The sequence below is a fragment of the Nilaparvata lugens genome, chromosome X, assembly GCF_014356525.2.
Source record: "Nilaparvata lugens isolate BPH chromosome X, ASM1435652v1, whole genome shotgun sequence".
Taxonomy (NCBI): domain Eukaryota; kingdom Metazoa; phylum Arthropoda; class Insecta; order Hemiptera; family Delphacidae; genus Nilaparvata; species Nilaparvata lugens.
Window position 1 is genome coordinate 28,039,256 of NC_052518.1, and position 6,596 is coordinate 28,045,851.

The 6,596-nt window shown below is 29.2% G+C and overlaps 1 long non-coding RNA gene across 1 annotated transcript; it reads left to right on the forward strand.

Annotated features, from left to right (window-relative positions):
• The first annotated feature begins 1,675 nt into the window (after window positions 1-1,675).
• LOC120354940 lies at window positions 1,676-4,634 on the forward strand. Its single transcript, XR_005573320.1, has 3 exons — window positions 1,676-1,772; window positions 2,400-2,513; window positions 4,421-4,634. It is a non-coding gene; the product is annotated as an uncharacterized LOC120354940 (long non-coding RNA).
• The last annotated feature ends 1,962 nt before the right edge of the window (window positions 4,635-6,596 follow it).

Consider the following 6,596-nt stretch of genomic DNA (forward strand, 5'->3'; position numbering starts at 1 on the left):
GTTCAGTGATATCATAGGTGCTCATGGATATCAATAGACATAATGGTAAATACAGTCAATGAAAATATATTATTATCACTGAACTTTTAGTGATATCAATAAAAGTAAATGGGTATCATTAGAAGTAAATACAAACAAATAGAAATCATGGTAAATACAGTCAATGAGCTTCTATTGATTATATAAAATCTTCATTGATATCAATAAGGACAGGTTTCTGAGCTCTCAGGATGATATTACCCATGTTAACACACAATGTGAAAATCACGTTTCTTCACGTGAATAAAAAGTGAAAATGTTAAAAGTGAAAATCAAACATTTTTTCAACTCTCAATTTAGGCTTTCTGATCAACATTTCAGATGAAAAATCAAATTCCAACCCCTTTCTATCTGTTGCAAAATCGTTTACAACACACCGTTATCGAGATAAAAAAAATTTCATGCCAATTAAATTTTTGATGGAAATTTTTTGAATTTTCCAAAAAAGTCTCACATTAAGCTTTCTGTTGATCAATTCGGGTATAGAAATGAATTTCCAGCACTTTTTGTCCTAGCAAAATTCGTCTACAGGGCACTGTTAACAATATATAGACCTTTTGAGGTAATTTTAAATGCAGTTAAAAACTTGGTAGGGTAATTTAATAATTTTGGCAGATTTTTAATTTTCCTGGAACAATGTATTTTTGATGACTGATTCGGGTGTAGAAGTGAATTTCCAGCACTTTTTGTCTCCTGCAAAAATCGTCTACAATGCACCATTAACGATTTATAGACCTTTTGCGGTAATTTTAAATGCAGTTAAAAACTTTGTAATAGTTTTGGCAGATTTTTAATTTTCCCGAAACAATGTTTTTTTGATGACTGATTCGGATGTAGAAGTGAATTTCCAGCACTTTTTGTCCCATGTGAAAATCCCCTCAGATGTGCCGATAACGTGCTACTGACGTTTAAAATTAAAAAAAAAATTTGGTTCATCTTGAAAAATTCTAGAAAAATTCATGTACGTTTCTGTTCATATTATCAACCTTGTCCTATAATTTAAAATGGTTCCATTCAAAATTGGAAGAGTTGTAACACTTTTTCAAATTAGATCACAGTTTATGAGGAAAATCATGCAGTATCTGGAATTACTCACACAGACTTTGAAATGATTTTTGGGGTTTCAATTCAAATAATAACAACCTACTATTTTATCGTTTCCAACATTATTTCAGTGTCAAGCACAAATGTCCCCCTGTAAAAAATCAATAATCTCCACCTGAAATTAATATCAAATGTTTTAATAACAGTAACATTGTCAATAATTTTGAAATTGCCACCATTACTATGGTATCGAATGAAAATATCGATATATTATCAATAATATTGATACTGTGAAATGGAAATATCAAAGTCTTATCAATCGATATATCAAACTAATTCTAACTTTTTTCCTGGGGAAATTGATTTTATTGCATTCAAAAATGTAGAAATCAGGATTGTATTCTACTTTTACTTATTTAAACTATGTAATTTGAATAATGCATTTCCAAACAAAGATGTGAATGATGTTTGAGAATACTGTATAATAATTATTAGTAGTTGATAATTATCATTCATCGATGTATTGATAATATTATATCAACATTTTGGGTTTATCGATTTTGGCTTTACACCAGAGTGCTGCATGACGTTTGGTCAATACATTTTGCATTTGCAATGGGCCAACGGTTTTTTGAGGTTGTTTGTGTTTTGTAGTTTGTAATTTTTGTGATTTTATCCAGGAAATATAGGTAAGTTGAGTGATTTTGTTTTTATTGATGTACTGTAAAATGAAAGAATAAATTTATTATAGGTCTAAATACTTATATATTTAAATGATAATCTTTTCGAAAGACTATTATAGGCCACGCATTACATAACCTAATAATAATAATAGAAAAGCCTCTTGAATTTATCATTGCTGGAAATAAGATGATTATTATTCTAGGCAGACACATTCCAGGGTTATATGCTGGTACATATAAATTTAAATGTGTAGCAAAACATTTTTTTTAGCCTAACCTGAGTAGGCCTAATTGAAGTCACTACAAACTAATCTACACTCATGTTATTATAATGAACTTAATATCAATAATATATGACTGTGGATTGATAGATTAAAATTTATTCAGTTGTTTTCTGGACCGGCAGGCTTTATTTAAACTTCTTCCAGCAAGCAATTGATTCATTTATTTATATTGACAGCTTTATATCTTATTCCAATTTGGAAAAACTATTGGTGTAGTCCTCTCATTTTAGCAATATATATTTTATATAATAAGAGAGAGTGAGACTGTGTGTTTTTCCAATTTTCCAGTCAAAAAATATTATTTGAAATATGTTTAATTATAAGTAAACTTTTGTTTCATCTCTGATAGGAGCTTTGGTGATGAAATTTTCAAACACAAAAGAAAAAGACATAGAAGCAGTATGGTAATCAAATACTGGCTGAAGTCTCCAAAAACTTGGTTTACCAGCAAAGAGAAATCTAAGTAAGACTCAATTTTGATTAATTTAAAACAGAATATAAAGTCAATCAATTTTTTCTATGAGTGATGTCCACATGAGCTCTAGGCTTGTGCTAATCATTATAAGATAGTAATCATACCGGGTGAGTCATATGTATGGGAACCTTTCAATAAATTAGAGACTGTTGTAGATATAATACTGTAGCTTTTAGGATATGTTACTGGTCAAATACTCTAATTCTTGACGTATGGTACAACTGAATTTCAACCCCCTTCATAAGGGGTTGACTAGGTTCAGAATGTATAATATTGTGACTCAAGAGTTTTAACTGGAACATTTTTAATGTAAACGCCTATTGTGTGGTACATTATTTTAAAGGGCTTTTCAAAACAAGAAACATAAAATCAATTAAAATGTACTATGAAACTTGAATCCAAAACGGTGGCTGATTGAAGTTACAGTTTGTAAAGAAATGAGGGGTTATAGCTCAAATATTTTTTATGTAAACACCCATTGTGTGATACATCATTATAAATGCCTTTTTAAAACTAGAAAGATGATATCAATGAAAATCTATGATACTTTTATCCAAAATGGCGGCTGATTGAATTTTATCAATTATTTCTTTAAAAACCAAAACTTCAATCAGCCGCCATTTTGGATAAAAGTATCATAGAAGATTTTTATTGATTTCATCTTTCTCGTTTTGAGAAGGCTTTTAAGATAATACACAATGGGTATTTACATTCAAAATCTTTGATTTACAACCCCCAAGTCACCCCCTTATGAGGAGTTGAAATTCAGTTGTATGTCAAAAGGTGGAGTATTCGACCAATAACTTATCCTGAAAGTTACAGTATTATTACAACAGTCTCCAACTTATTGAAGGGTTGAAGACTGTGATGTTTTGAAAATAAATTCTATTTTAATATAAATTATTGTTGTTTCACCATTTTATTAAAGCAAAAATCTCCATATTGGCCATCCAGACATTTATGGTTTTTTCCCATTGGTGATGCAAAGCTAATACAAGCAAATAGCTGATACAAAGTCCAACGGCTGAAAAATAAGCTTACATGAAAAATTTTTGAAATTTGTCAGCTGTTGAATGATTACAAATGAAAATGAGCTTTCTTTTTGTAATTATAGTGTCCAGCTGTTAGATTGCATAATAATATATCACTACTTACTAGGAAAAATCCATTTGTCTAAATAGGACTTTATAGTTGAATTTAATTTTTATTCAGTTTTGTGTAAAATTATTGTAGAGTTAGGGTAGAGAATTTACTTCACATTTTATTGTGGTTATTCAAAAGTTTTATAAGATTTCTAGTTTTTTAATGTAAAAATAAAGAATTGAAAAGGTTATTCATTCAGAATAATTAAGGTAGCCTAATCCTTCTCCATCTTTCCACGATAAAATATTGTAAAAATGTATTTTAAAAACTTTATTTTCATGTGAATTTTTGGAAATTTTCATGCGAAAGAAATGACCAAATGTGGGACAAGAAATGTAGAAAGAACCGTTTTATTCATGTTCTTTTCTGAGAGTTCAGTATACATGTTCAGTATAACGTGAAAATGTAGAAACAAAAAAAAACGTTATTTTCAAGTTTCAGTTTCACATAATTTTCACGTGAAAAGTTGGAACATTTCCACCTTTTTTCACGTGAAAAAATGTGATTTACTCAACTTTTTCACCAGAATATGATGTTATAATGTAAAACTGTGAGGACATAATTTCATATTTTCATGTGAAAAAAACGCTCTTGTGTTATCTTGGACTTTCCTTTCAGAAGAGGGAGAGTCATACATATTTAAATACATTTTTAGGTTATTAAATAAATTTGCTAGCAGATTAATTCAGGAAATAAAATCCTCATTTTCTAATTTGTAAAGATTGTATACTTTGAACTGTTATTTGTTCTAGAAATGTTCAAACACCGGATCCTGGAGGAAAATCTGAATGCTACAAAAATTGAGATTGAATTGAGGTACAGTAACATAAACCAGTATGTAGCTCAAAAAATTGCTACTTCAAACAGGAAGAGATTGAAGTATTCTGGAGCACCACAATAAGGACCTTTCTTAATAGATAAATGACATGCATATGAGTTATTTTAATAAACAAACTTCTCACATTATTCAAGTCTTAACTATTTACACCCCTTAATTTCTCATCAATATGTCAATAGACATCTATTCACTGAATCCAATTCACTTAATATATTAATTATAGATAATTAAACAGGTATACTCTTTTGTCTAATGCAATAACATCATTACAACTGCTATCACAAGTAAAATTATTATTATCAATCACGCGAATGTTACCAGAGACTAATCAAAACAGTTGGATCTGTGATGTTAAATCCAATGTGAGTTGTATATTAATCAGCTGTAATCATGGTGTTGGCGCATAAAGGCATGGTGTCGGCTTCAGATGTTATAATTCTGTAGAAATTATATTCAATTAATAAACCAGCGCTGACTGAATGATGTATCACTACAAGTTTTTTTCTTATTTTCTTTCAATATATTTTTGAGTTTATTTCGTTTTCCAATGAACTTGATCTGTAGAAAGGATCTCGCTAACGCTCGTTCCAAAATAAGTTATAAAAATTGTAATGCTCAAGTATAATCTTCTCCTGAGGTTTCCAATCCAGATATAGAATTACGTTGAGTTTTAAATATCCGAACTGAAAAAGTCTATATTGGCCTAATCGGTCCACATTAGATTCTCTCAGATAAGCAATGCTTCCAACATTTACCTATTACGAAGAACAGATAATTTGCCCTGATTCAAAGAGTATTCATATGATTCTATTTAAGTCTATTCAAAACACGTCTATTTATACAATTCATATCAAGAATGCATTGTTAACAGTGCCCGAAACTGCCTTTTGTGTAGGAGTAACTTTCTCCAAATGTTTCAATACAACCCTTATGGTGGAATTTCCAGGTAGGATATCTGAATTTTCAGTACAGCTGTGGTTTGCATTACAGTAACAACTGTAGATCCACAGTATGGCCATATTGGAACGTTTTTGCCATGAAGGCTCCAAATATTTTAATTCTATAATGGAGCTTATAAGTGAAATCACTCGCCTTCACTCATATTAAAGCATATATTCGCGATTATTAACTTCAATTCGATATAATCTCTTTCAAGGTTTTTTATATTCCCAATATAGTGTTGGAACTTGAAATACCAGTAGTGGATGACATATAATACAAATAATGCTGAGATCTTGGTCTAGTGTTTCATAAATCATATTTATCGGTCTATTAAAGTATAATCTTATACTTTAGTTTAATAAACTGTTTAGTTTTATAGTTTTATAACTATAAAAGTTCAAAATATGTTTCCAATCGGTACCCAAGTAGCAAAACAATATTGTCTTAATATTGGAAGGAATGTTTTCCCAATATTGTTTAATATATTGTAAATGTTGGTCAATGTTGTCAAAATACTCTGACAATATCTTTATGAAACCTTTAATATTTTTTTGAAAATATTATAGCAATGTTGGTACATATTGCTAAGACATTTTCACAAAATATTGGAAAATATTGTCACAATATTGCAAAACATTTTTTTTTAAATATTGCAACAAAAATTATCACAACATTGTTCAATGTGTTGGAAATGTTGGTCAATGTTGTCAGAATACTCTGACAATATCTTCATGAAACCTTTAATATTTTTTTGAAAATATTACAGCAATGTTGGTACATATTGCTAAGATACTTTGACAAAATATTGGAAAATATTGTCACAATATTGCAAAACATTTTTTAAAAAATATTGTCTCAATATTGTGACAAAAATTATCACAACATTGTTCAATGTGTTGGAAATGTTGGTCAATGTTGTCAGAATACTCTGACAATATCTTCATGAGACCTTTAATATTTTTCCTATGATATTTGAAAATATTGGTTGATGTTGGGAAGATATTTTCCTGAAATATTGAAATATATTAACACAATATTGATATTGAACCGAATATTTCCACAAAAAATTGTGGAAAAATTATCTCATAATATTGTGAGAAAATTATTCCACAGTATTGTGAGAACATTATTCCACAATTTTGTACAAT